The following is a 14,105-nucleotide window of genomic DNA, read 5'->3' as shown; positions in this document are numbered from 1 at the left end:
ATGGCCTTGATGTCAGACAGCCCCAGACTGATCGCTCTTACTGCTATACTGTCTGATGTTCCATCATTTATGAGCTCATGCAGGTGCCTGAATATTTGTTTATAATTGCACAAAACATCAATCATTGTGTGCCTAAGTGCACTTGCACATGTATTTTTTTCTTTGTTTGTTTGTTTGTTTGTTTTTATCATTCTGTGAGTGCATGTGTGATTCCACAGCTATCATGTGTTTGGGTGTGCAACTAAAGAGTATTTTTGCAGCCACATTAAAAATCAATACAGCTGGGAATTGATAGTGTAATAAACAGGCCCAGGGTTATTGACCGGTCGATGGCCCATCTCGTCACCAAAGTCCCAGCAGAGTCTGGCTCTATGTTGCCAGCAGTGAGTGTTACACGCATTAATGAAAGCACCTTCACTGATCGAATGGCTTATCTTTGGCATTCAAACCAGTTTAGCACCATCAGTCGCCCTAAGGGTTACCCATGGTCAGTAGAAACCCAAAGGCCAAGACCTCAGTGACCAGACCTAAATGACATTATCCTTGATTGCTGTCATCTTCTCTTCCCTTTTTTGTGATATAATTCAATTTTGCCTTTTGGGGAAGCTGCTTTCTAAAAGGCACATTCCACAGCAACATACACACAAAAAAAAATCCCTTTTTTTGCCTGTATTCAATTTATTTTTAGATTTCCAATTTTTTTATCTAACAAATTTCCTCATGCACATTAAATTAAAACTAAAGGTTAAGTTTACATACGATTAGTCCCTTTTTATTGTGGGAATCGTGAACTTTAAGCTGTCGACCGAGAAATGTTTGTCTTGTTTTGTAAGGGTTGCTCAAGGTGTTAATAGATAGAAATGAGGTTATCACTGCCTTTATTTTTTCCGACCCCCTTAATGCTATCTATTCATACACTACAGCCACACCTTTTTATATTAGCCATATCCTTCTTTCTAATGAAAAATGCCAGCATACCTTCCTTTCACTCACCCATATTGCTAGACAGACTACCAATGTGGAATAAATCATGGCACCAAATTTCTCACATTATCTGTAAAGTTAACTGTCACAAATTAAATCCTTGTTTAAAAACTTTTATTTAGAATCAATTTTCCATAAATCATGCTCCAGCCAGCTGAGAGAATAATAAGGCTTTGCTTATATCACTGTACCATTTTTTGATGATGCTGTTATGGTGTAGGTACACAGGAGCAGGGGAACTGTCCCAGTGAGAAAAGAGACTAAAAGTTGAATATTTGTGTTTTATCTTTATATAGTTTTTATTTTTTTTCTTTCATTTTCCTGTTGTATTCTCTTAGCATAAAAATTGTCCGGAAGTTTTAATTTTGCCTATTGCCGCCTATGCACATTATGCATTTACCTAGTGGGGACTCATAACTGGCCAACTGTTTATATTCTAAGCTAGGCTACTTTTTGAGTTTTGGTGAAGATGGCAAAGCATGAGCATCCCCAAAAGAATACAATCCGAAAGGCACGCCCTGGCTTAAAAGTTAGTGTATGAAGGCATTTTGGCTTCTACTTTTTAAGAAAGTAAAATGGACCTGAACAAGAGTCACATTGTATACAAGTTGTTGAGCACTGTTTAGTTTCTTTTCTTGTTTGCAATATCTTGGCAAATGAAACTTTCCAGTTGACACACATCTCTTACATTTGTAACTACTTTTTTTATTAATAAAAGTTATTGTAAGTAAATTCATCTGTTTATTTTGACTATAGATCATCACAAATACACTGTTTTAAAAGTAGCAAGTTGTCACACAGTGTGAAAAAATAAATCATGTAGGCCTAAAGAAATCAAAAATGTTGATGCATCAAAATCCATAGATAATCATATTATAATCGCATGATAGCCCTCTGAGTAGGAATTGAATTGTGAGGTGCTTAGAGTATTTAGCTTCTGTTTAGCATTAAAACATATGTGGTTGCGAATTAAGTAGCTGAGCCTTTGTACAAGCTGGTGCAAGCTAAACCACACCTTCCTCCACAAATCTTAATCAACAAAGTTTCTAAGCAAAGTAATTGTGAAATTGGTGCAAAGTAATTGACATCATTAACATTATGACAAAAACTGTACTCTATGGCGTATTGAGTTTATTTTTTCATTGAAAGTGAGTGTCATAAAGCTGAGCTGATGGCTGACCCCAGGTCAGCGTTATGGATTAAATGTGGCTTGTGTGTGGGCCAATGCTTTACAGATTACACCCTGTTAACCCCTGATTGACTGGTCTCCAGTCACCCAGCCCTGTCATTAACTGCTGATATGGGCTCATTAGCCAGTAGGACCTCCACCACCTGAGCAAAGTGATGGTGGAACAAAATGTTTTGAAGACAAAAGGGTTGTGTTTGATGGAAATGTGTCTTCCCTCAGATTTTTGATCAATGACTTCTTGATGATAAGAAGAATGCCTTCCGCTATATTTTGATATGATTTGCGTTTATATGAGTTGTAGTAGGCCGTGACGTTGGTTGTTCTATTTGCAATGAGAAGTAAGCTAAGGATCAAGAAGCCATACATATGTTTTTCTTTGAAGTGTACTACTTGGTTATACAAGCCAAACAAACTAGTATTTCCTTTCCTTAATTTGAATTTAGAATTCCCTCTTTCTTAAGTGTCCACACTTTGCTAGATTTTTAATTTGATAAAATGAGACAAAGCTACGTCTCACTTAGCAGGAATTGAACATAGTCTGCTATGAGGAGAGTACATTTGGATTAAATTCTTGTTTGCTTCAGGTTTTAAACTCTCAATTTCTACAGAGGAAAAGATTATACTTCAGTTAACACCTTTCACTCTGCCCTTGTTGAACTCTTCCTTATGATGGCAATATCAGCCAGCAAACTATAAGGCACTAATGATGATCTTGTTGTTAGGTTGTGCATATTTTAATTTGTGACAACTCAGAAGGCCAGTATCAGTATAGTCAAGAGTGCTTTGTTACATGAGACATTTTGACATGTTATAGTTATCACTACCCGTTGTGAGTCGAGTGCAGATGTGAATTGCGCATGCGTCACTTTTGCGACAAGTAACCTACAAGATGCTAACGAGAGACTTCTGTAATGTCGTTATAGTAAAAATGGACCTACATAATGAAGTTTGTTAGTTAGTTTTTGAAATGACTGCAAGCTAAAAGCTAGCAATCAAACACAACAAAGGCTTTTACTTGAATGGCATTTTGAGCTGTTGTTGGCAATCAAACAATCATAGTTAGCTAAAACGTTGTTGAAATTATTTCCATCTTTTCTTATTGTTTGTAATGAGAAGTTTATTTCGTGGATTTCACAAATTTCAGTATGACACGTTATGCCATAAATCATTTAAATCTGAGCATGCGGGACTCACATCTGCCCTCGACGCCCATTTGGTAGTGACAGTAGTAGGAAAAGCACTATGAGGGCTCTAAATTAAGTGTTCCTGTAAGACATGTCGGGGAGCCAGCATCCATAATACCAGCGACTTAGAGTTGGCACACCTTAATGCAGTGCAGTCAGTATTAATTATATTAATTACACCTGTGTTTTTCCTGCTATGGCATGTCAAATGACATTAATTAACTCACAGAACAGAGAAGGACAAGAATCAGTTCATCATCCGTTGAGTTGAACATGACTTCTAAACACGCATGGTCGCAAGTGGACATTACTTTGCTTTAAGGGGTCACATGCCAAACAGTTGGGGAACCACTGGGATAAAACCTTGTCTGAGTTAGAAAAAGAAGATCTAGATTACAGCACTTCTACACAGATGCGTTTCAGCCACACTTTTCAGTCCTCCCTCTAATTTAATCCAAACTGTCCACAGAGGCCTATTTTTACACATTGTTTTGTATTTTACATGCAAAACCACAGTCATAGTGTGTTGGGCTTTGTGCACTTTAAAAATGCCAGTCACATACATTGAATATTGGGCCTGAAAGCCTCCTGTGTGGACACAGACAGGGGACTGAAGCTGCTGCTGCTCTGCTAATGTGCTGCTCATGCTACGCATCCTGTGTGGACATGGTGTTAGTGTGAACCCTGGGGGATTCAAGTTTTAGGTGCACATGCACAATCTCTGCAAATCTCTTCTGATTAATCGAGTTGTTTTCTGACATAATTTGCATGAAATCCAACACACGTGGGGTTTGTACAGTGAGTCATCTTAGAGTAGGTGGCGCTGGTGAAGTTGCGCATTGAAAATAATAAACCGGTACTGTGCAGGGCCTACAAGGGTTTTCAGAAAAAAGAGTTCGACCAAAATGATTGCCCGAGAGAAAATAAATTACATAAACATCAAACTCCCACATTTTGACATTTGTTTTCTCAATCTGCAACCTCCGGTGCTGGAAAATAAAGCCAATGTGGAAGTGCTAAAAACTGCAGTTCATGGAGTGGCCACTTGAGGCTAGCTCCAAAAGGGAGTCAATTTCCATAAAATCAAGTTATAATGTTAAATGAAGTTAAATTGCAGCTTTTATAACTAAATGTGCTGCTTTCCTGCTCTCTATCCTATTCTGTGTGTATCCTGTTGATCCTCATAACCCTCAGTGCCTGATCGTGGTACCCATGAGCAACCCCCCTGCTCCTCCTCCCTCACTTTCTCTGATGTGCAAAATTGTCTGTGAGGGACTGTTGAATAATTTAACAGCCTGGTGACGGCGCTCTGTGACACTGCACTTAGTGTGTTTGCTTGCTTCATTCGCTGTGTGTGTGTGTGTGTGTGTGAATGGAAAAAGCCAAACAGTAGACCACACACTATTGACCAGGTTGAAAAGGCACTAGCACTGATAGCAAGAGAGGATAAATGGCTTTAATAAAGAAAACTCCAGGCTTTGCTCCAGAGAGACAGACAGACACACACACACACGCACGCGCGCGCACACACACACAGACACACATCCCCACACACACACACACACACACACACACACGCGCCGAACCCCCTGGATCCATGGGATTGCTCTAAACAAGCTTTCACACTGAGGGAGGGATGGTAGTTGTGTCGCAGAATGTGTGTGACCAAAGCTGTGTGTATGTGTTTGAGCTGGCCTTGTTGTTAGTTTTTCATTACTCAGGAATGATATTACTCTGTTTTCTCACCGTTAGTGAACATCAGTTTATTTTTAATTTATCATTGAAATCCATTTTTGTTTAGAGTGAGGCCACTTTATGTGTAAGCCACATAACTGCACCGCCCCTCCCTCCCCAAAATGGTTAGACATTATTTATTTACTTTTATTTTTGTGTGCTTGAGTAAATTGCAAAGAATAATCCACTACTTAGTTGACAGACGGATTTGCATAACAATAGACAAAAAGGGCTGCAACTGCCAAATATTTTTTATTATCCATTAATCTTGCAATTATTTTCTTAATTGAAATGTCGCCAAAAGCCCATAACAAGTTCAAAAAGCCCAGGGGTAAGTCTTTAAATCTCTTGTTTTGTCCAACCTATAGTCTTTAACCCAAAAATATTATTTTTAAAGGTCCCATGGCATGAAAATGTCACTTTATGAGTTTTTTTAACATTAATATACATCCCCCCAGCTTTCCTATGGTCCCTGAATGGCTAGAAATGGCGATAGGTGTAAACCGAGCCCTTGGTACCGTGCTCTGCCTTTTGAGAAAATGAAAGCTCAGATGGGCCGATCTCAAATCCTGCTCCTTATGAGGTCATAAGGACCTAGATTACCTCCCCTTTCTCTGCTTTGCCCGCCCAGAGAATGTGGCCCACCCGTGAGAGAGAGATATCATGGTTTTCAAATGAGCAAAGTGGCAGTTGGTCAAGGCCACACCCCCACCCTCCACAAGGTGCTTTGTTAACACAGGGCCATCTGAGAAGCCGTCATTGCAAACAAATGCCCTAGGCTTGCTTAATATTGCATAATGGCCACTTTGAAAATATTTCTCGAGTGTGAAGGTAGATTGTCCTACAAAGATCATTTGCTCAAGTCTTCCCTAAAGACACTGATTGTTTGTCTCTACCTTAGTTAAAATATGTAATCTCTGGTGTCCACTTTATCCCCAGAGTGCTTCAGCAAAATGGAAATGTACAGAGCCGTAAAAGGTTGTTGGTGCAAAGTTCATCTTTTAAACATCCACAACACAAGTGGAGTAGTCATTGTGAGGTTTTGGGCTGTTTTTGCTTTAAGGCAACAAGAGAAATTCGTTTCAAATAAACTAAAGATTTAGAGTTGTCTCAGGGTTTTAAGTTGGTGAATAGGCCACTTATCTGTCTCGTATTTGTCACTCAATCCGCCAACACCCACATTTATGTTGGCATTAACCCAAAAGCTAATCTGAGAAGGTAACCGTATTGTGTGTGTGTGTGTCTGCATGTATATGTGTCTCTGCGTGTGTGTCTGCGTGCGCTTCATGTCTCAATAATGTCACTAAGCTCCTGTGATGAGAGCTGCCCCAAACTCTCCAAATCCTCAAATCGTGTAGCTGTGTGTGTGTGTGTTCGTTCGTTCTTCACTCTGTGAAAATGAGTCACTGCTATAAAAATCCACACCATACCACCCTGGCAGGATAATCAGGACATGATGTTTAGTTTCTTTTTATCTCAATGGATTACTTTATTTTTATCCGGGGAGAATTTTGCGTATTGTGGAAATTGCCTAATATTTGGTTGTCTCAGCTTTATTTAAAGCAGCATTTCTCTAAGGAACATATGCTTTAAAAGCACACCTACCTCCACCATGACTCATCAGAAGCCAACCTCAGTCATCCTCAGGCACTTTGGGAAATATTTAGTGTTGAATTTGCATCACATTCAGGCAAATCAGGGCTCAAAGTTATAGACTAATAAAGTCAGGCAAGGTATTAAAACCAGTTTTATGTTTGATTGTTGTGCTTTAAGTACGCACATTAGTTCAAATTCACAAAATATATTCACATCTAAGAGCTAGTCAGTTAGACATTTAAAATCTACTGATTGATGAACAATTTTTCTTGAAAGAATTGCTTGTTCAACAGTACTTTAACTGCTGCTGGCAAAGAGGAATCATTCCCTTTACAAAAAATAACCCGAGCCGTCACCCAGGAAGTGATGTCATCATGAATACCTGCAGCAGTCAGTTTGTTGATCAGTATTTTATGAACTCTTGGAAGTCTGCGAAAAACTAAACCAAAGGAGCCCTGAACTTGGCCTAAATCCCTGTTTGATACGCAATATCTCATCCAGGTTGATGATCCCTCTGAAAGCTGTTCTATTGGATTGTTTTGCCAAGGAACAGAAATGCAATACAAGGTTTTGTTTTCAAAACGGGTTACTTGGGCAAGTTGTGCCTCGGAAATTGATGGCTCGTGACTCAGGATTTATGATTCATATGACAGCGTGTGTCAAGTTACTGGAGGAACGGAACGCTGGAGTTGGTTATCAAGATTTTTATCATTAGCCAATGCACCAATACACTGTCAGAAAGCCTGTGGTACTACTGTACCAGGGATGTGCTCTCAATCTTACTTTATTTGTTAGACCCGGTCATTGCATGACCTTAACCCAACTAATGCTGGAAGAAGTAAGTATTTGCTACAATAATCTGGCCTCAGTCTGAGAGTCTGAAACTAGCTCTCTCAAGGAAAGCAAAACAACATGCACATGCAATACTTTCTTTTCTGAAACTTAGTATGTTCTCACATCAACATTAATGGTTCCAGTTTGTTGACTTAGCCTATTTTTTAACAATTCTACAGTCTGAGTTATGTGAAAGAACAACATGAGAAATATATTGGACAGATATAAGACATGTATTTAACATATTTGCAGACTTGTTCAATAATATACAGGATGAAGTTTTTAGACTATGCAGCCTTATTAAAAAAGAAATACGCATTTTTGGTATGTAGCTTGGGTATTGTGCATCAGATCCTTATCAGTGCACAAGTGCAAGACTCATATTTAAAAAATTTGGGGTGTCGTAATAGTCACATTTAGGGCTGCACGATTGACAATGATGTTTTTTTTTTGTCAATAGTAAAATATGACAAACACTTTTTTTCCCCAATGTTTAAATTGTTTGTTTTGTCCACATAAAAAATATTTTCAGATTTGTTCAATAATCTACGGTATGAAGTATTCTTAGACTATGCAGCCTTATTAAAAAAGAAACATCTAAATAATGAATTGAACGAATAGGGCTGGGTACAGAATTCCATACTTTTTAGGCAAAGTCCAAATTGCTTCTCAAGTATTGAGTATTAAAAATACCCCTAATTATTACATTACGTCACATAAAAAACTTTGATAATCATTTCATAGAATGTATACCATTCTGTGGTTCCAGCGTCTTCAAGTTGACGATTTGCCACTTTTTTTCTCTATTAAATCATTTTGAAGTGGATTTCTTTGGGTTTGGAGTGTTGGTCTGACAAATCTAGATATTTGGTCTCCCTTGCAAAAGAGATTTTTAATCTCAATGGGTATTACCTGGTTAAATAAAGGATAAATAAAATAAAAAATATTTGAAGATGTCACCTTGTGCTCTGGTGATGGGCCTTTCTCATTATATATTAAGTTATCAGAGAAATAATTTGCAGATTAGACCTAATTAAGAATGAATATAAAAGTTTGTTCCCGCCTTGAAAGTGGCATATGTTCAAATTGTAGCTTAGAAAAGGCTACATTTAAAGGCATTTCTATGGACTTGAGTAAAAGACACTCAAGTACAGTCCCACTCTATACTCTTACCTTTATCTCCATCTATTTTGCCTTATTGTTGTTTGGTCACAAATGCCAAGCAGGGTGGAGTGAGCGTGGAGGAAGAGGAGGAGAAGTGCAGCTACAACTTCCCTAGAGGCTCATGCAAGCATCAGTTTGTGTTATAAATCATTCAGGGACACTCAGAAGGGGCACAATACATTTGTATCCTCCTTCTCTCATCCCTCCATCCTCTCTCCTTTTATTATTGAATGCGGTTCCTCTGAGCACCCAATCTGCCACTCGGCATGATCAAAAAGAGGTTGGTGGGGGGTAGGGTTAGAGGGGGAAAATTTGATAAAATAGTTAGAGGAGAAAAAAAAATGATTAATGGATCTACTGTACTTTCTAATTGGCTGGCTGCTTGTGGACAACAGTTGGTTTTATTGTGTGCTGATCTTTTAAATGACGATGTTATAGTTCAGGGCCAGGTTGTGTTCACAAGTAAAGTTGTCTTTGCTGCTGAACTTGCTTGTCAAATACAACACAGTGCAGTGGCTGACAGCGCTCTACTGTCAGAACAACTCGCTCCGATTTTCTGATGTTTGTGTGTGTGTGTGTGTGTGTGTGTGTGTGTGTGTGTGTGTGTGTGTGTGTGTGTGTAAGGAAGCAAAATAATGAATGTGTGCTTGCTTGTGGATTTGTGCTTGTGAATGCTTTTGTTTGCTCATAGCACTGTGTGCTATGTCCTTGAACTCATGGATTTGAAAGAGGAAGAAAGAGGATTGGTTTGGCTGTAAACAGGAGCCACTTCCCTTGTATAAAATGCCAAGACCTTTAGTTTGAGATACCAATGCATTATGGGGCAGACATTAGGCTTGCTTTGACCCTGAATACGGACAAGCAGGTGTGGAAAATCAATTAACTTGAAGATGGCTCCTGGATTTTACTATACTAAATAACATTGAGAGTTGCTGCACTATAAGATATTAGTGCCATGTACAATGTATCATCACCATCTGACTGAGATGACTAACAGGCTTTATACTATGCTGGTGATACTGTAAGGGGTCATTAGAGATTTTCTTTGGCTGTTGAGTCATTCCACCATCTGCTATTGTGAAGATATTTAAAAGCTTTTCCTCTGTTTGTACTGCAAAGCAGCAACCCTTTGTGCTGTAAAGCAACCATGCACATATCTTGGCACATGATATAAAATGTACAAATTGCAGTGCAGATGATTGAAGAGGCTGTTAGTCTTATCAGTAATGGTCTTGTTTTTGTTTATATTTCAGTAAAAAGGCAAATGGAGACAAAATGACAAAAAATAAGGAAAAAAACCACTTTATTTCGGCATGTTGCTTGGGTATTGTGCATCACATCCTAATCAGTGCACAAGTGCAAGACTCATATTTAAAAAGTGGGGGTGACATAATAGTCACATTTAGGGCTGCAACTAACGATTGACAATTTTTTTTTTGTAAACAGTAAATAATGACTGACACTTTTCCCCCAATGTTTAAATTGCTTGTTTTGTCCAAATCCCACAGATATTTACTATCAGTGTAGACTACGGCAACCTGCATCTCAACATTTTTGCTTTAAATTGTTAACTGATTATTGTTCTTTTGATCAATTGGTACACTTATGATTACAGTTCTTGTCACATTATCACAGACACAGTTCTCTTTTTTTATTTAACTTAAATGTGCTCTTAAACTAACTGTCTAACCCCTCTTCTGTTTCCTTCTCTTTGTTACTTCAGGTGCAGTATTATTCCAGTCATGAGGAAAGTCAGCAAGAAGTCAACTCTGGGCTAAATCTAAAAAGAGAGAAAGAGAGGGAGACAGAGGCTAGTCTGACAACAACTTTACACATTTCCTACAGGTAGGTAATACACATCTCTGACACTATCTGGTCTATTATTTTTCTCTATCATCTCTTCCTTGTTTTTCTTTATCATTGCTTTTATTTGTAAATCAATTTCTTTTCCATTTGTGAAACTTTCAGCATTGTTGGAACTTAGCATCCGACAGACCAACTGTGTGTGTGTGTGTGTGTGTGTGTGTGTGTGTGTGTGTGTGTGTGTGTGTGTGTGTGTGTGTGTGTGTGTGTGTGTGTGTGTGTGTGTGTGTGTGTGTGTGTGTGTGTGTGTGTGTGTGTGTGTGTTGGGATATAATACTAATATTTTTACACAAGGTTAGTAGTTTGATCCCAACTCTTCCTGTCCAAGCTTCAAACATTGAACCTAAACGTCTCCCGGCCATTCCCCCCCGCAGAAAGCTGCTACCAGCTAGGCTAAAGCTAATATAGTTAGCCTAAAGAAACAAGCGGTCCGTCCGGCCCAACTAACATTACGGTTCGGAGCCGTAACACTAATCTACTTCAGAAGTCTGTGTCTGATCTAACGTCATTTACACTGATTTAATTGTTCTTGGATACACAGAGTTTGTTGCTAGTGCGCGTGAATTTATCAAATTAACGAGCTGGCCCCGCTAGTTGACCACAACCTGGAATTTAGAGGAAGCAACATGCAGTCACTGTCACTGACATTAGCCTGGATTGATAGTATTATGAATGAATACAATGGTGTCATGCTAGTTAACCAGCATATTTCTACCTTATCTTTTCTCCAAAACCACTTCAGAAGGGTAATGTTAGTCAAAGCGCTTGCTTGGTGTTTGTAAAGCATTAAAGTTCAACAAAAAATGGTTCACATTAGAAAAAAACCTTTTTCACTTTTCATGTAAATGCACTCCCTAACAAAATCACTGCAGTAGTCAAGAATGATTTAATATTTCAAAATAGAGGTATTCATGTCATCTTTTAAAAGTTACCTTTTCTTTTTTCCTTTCACAATACACACTTATCACGGGGGAAAAAAATATCGCAATGTAAGATTTTTTCAGTATCGTGCAGGCCTATTCTGGACTTAAAATGTCACAGGAAGACAAGGTTTAAAGAAACTCGGCTGGGTTAGCTCAGTTGGTAGAGCTGGCGCACATATGTAGAGGTTGATTCCTTCACGCAGAAAGTCAAGGGTCCGAGTCCAATCTGTAATGGTTTCCTGCAGGTCTTCCCCCTCTCTCTCTCCCCCCTTTCATATTTCAGCTTTCCTATCAATTAAAGACAGAAACGCCCCAAAAATAATCTTAAGGAAAGTAAAAACTAAAAAAAATGAATGAAGTTTATATGCAGTGATGAGATGTTAAATCCAAGTGGCCTGCAACGCCCAAAGGACCACTGACACGAGGTTCGGTGACTCCTCTCTCATCAAGATAGTTCTGCTGTATTACAATGTAGAGGGCCTTATGATCTTTATTTTAGGGGTAAATATAAGATTAATAATAGCAGTGTAATATCCAGCTGTTTAAAGTAATGCGAAGTTGTACTCGGTATATTGAATATTTTACTGCATGAATATGTCTTCCCAGTCACACGTCCTGCAAAAAGTGCGAGTGTGGATACTGTTCATACACATATTTCAACTTGACACAAAGACGGTGAGCGCTTCAGACACTTCTAGTCTTCTAATTCTAACATTTGGATTAAGCTACTTTGTATTAAGGTTTTGTATGTTTGTGTAGGCATACATGGATACCTGCACTCTACAGTACCCATGCATCCATACAGTGTGTATTGATTCACAGGAGGAACAGCCACCTCAGTTTTTCCATTGACTGATTGATGTCACATTTGGCCCTTTTTAATCTTCTTATCATCACCATACAACCTGGCATTTTATATTTAAATAGGTTTCTATATTATTCATAACGAGGCTGACCCATTTAATGTCAAGCAGGAGGCACACACACACATGCAGTACTCTCTAGGGACCTTGCATTCTGGTGAGATGTAAGTCTCCATCTTTTGGCAGTCTTTACGTTTTTTTACTAGACAGGATTAATGAAGTAAAGTGATTTTTTATTTTTTTCAATGGGTGTGTGATTTTGGCTTTCTTGCGCAGTCATACCTCATACATGTGCAACCTCACACCTTCAACCACACACACACACAACTCCAAAGTCATGATAGAACTTAATAATTACGTAATTCTTATTATCTTTCTCTCTTATACACATACTTCCGCCACACCGTCACACTATGTCTTAATGCACAATTTAGCAGATTAACCAGTTATTTTTTTCCATTTCTGATTAGAGCTAGATTTTAATCCCAGTAAGAATTCCCACAGTCTGCCTAATTCCTGTTCCTGCCTAAAGCCGGTAGGGGGGCCAGTAAGCCGCTAAACCCCCTGTCTATACACACACACAAAAACACAAATGGACACTTGTGTGCTCTCAATGGCGTATAATGGAATAGATATTTAGAGATTTAGAGATTTTTTGTGCACATATAAATTCAGAAGATGCACTTGCACTAAGAATACAGGCGAACCCACCAGACTGAGTGTGAAACATATAAGAAAGTAACATTTTCCTCCTTGTCAAAGCTTTCATTTTTAAAACCAAATGAACCCAGTGAAATGAAAGCAAATTGTTACAGAACTGAAAGAGTTAAGAAGCAAGACTGAGGTAACTCTTAGAGGATAACATAGGAGGTAGAATGAAGTGAATCCACTTGTTGTTTATTTAGAACTATTCTCAAAGAATGTTTTACATTAGAAAAGATCCTTTTTTCATTTTTTTCTTCAATGTAGATGCACTCCCCTACAAAATCATAGCAGTAGTCAAGAATTATTTATTATTTCCAAATGGAACCATTGATGTCATCTTTTAAAAATTACTTTTTCTTTTTTTATACCACAATATATATCGTAGGGGAAAAGAAATATCGCAATCTAAGATTTTTCCAATATCGTGCAGCCCTATACTGTATCATATTCTTGCACATAATCGGCCAAGAGTAGACAATGGCATGTCCCATTTAAAAATGTCTGTTGCAGCACATGGTATAGAGCCATATCTAAAAACAGCCTGATGGGCTTGGTCCTGCAACAACATGTTGGTACATCACTTATTCATAACAGCACCAACAGGGGCCCTGGGGCTGGGAGAGTATTTGTTTTTTTTTGTTTTTTTGCTTGTGTGTTTCTTGTGTAAGCATGTTGAACTTTGGCCCACAGCATGTGCTCATGTACAGATACAACCATCAGAGAAGTCCCAGTTCTTTAGATCTTGTGTCTATTAGATTGCTTTTACTGAGTTGAAAATTAATTGTACTGGTCTATGTGAAATATTTTATATCAAAGATGAAATAGGGTCTGCAGTCTGCACACTAGATCCCACAGTAACACACACACACAGCATCTCTTTTTCTCACTCACACACCAGTTTGTATATGCAAGGCACACTAACGCACACCTACACACAAGTACAGTGTCATGTGTGTAGGTAGTGCACATGTAGTAAAGAATTCACACTCACACACTCCGATAATTAAATCGGTCTAAGCCATTTGCCTAATCAGCTCTCTCTCGGCACAATACCATTCATAGATCT

At 38.5% G+C, this 14,105-nt stretch overlaps 1 protein-coding gene across 3 annotated transcripts in view; it reads left to right on the top strand.

The window, feature by feature from the left end:
* The window catches only part of taok3a (TAO kinase 3a), a 57,976-nt gene that overhangs the window by 14,746 nt on the left and 29,125 nt on the right, over positions 1-14,105 (top strand). For all 3 annotated transcript variants that reach the window (XM_034871567.1, XM_034871568.1, XM_034871569.1), the window contains exon 2: positions 10,409-10,530. The gene's annotated coding sequence lies outside the window, so the exon portion shown is untranslated. The remainder of the gene's footprint in view (positions 1-10,408; positions 10,531-14,105) is intronic.

The sequence above is a fragment of the Etheostoma cragini genome, chromosome 5, assembly GCF_013103735.1.
Source record: "Etheostoma cragini isolate CJK2018 chromosome 5, CSU_Ecrag_1.0, whole genome shotgun sequence".
NCBI lineage: Eukaryota > Metazoa > Chordata > Actinopteri > Perciformes > Percidae > Etheostoma > Etheostoma cragini.
Note: the sequence above shows the minus strand (reverse complement) of the source record. Positions and strands in the feature narration are given on the sequence as shown.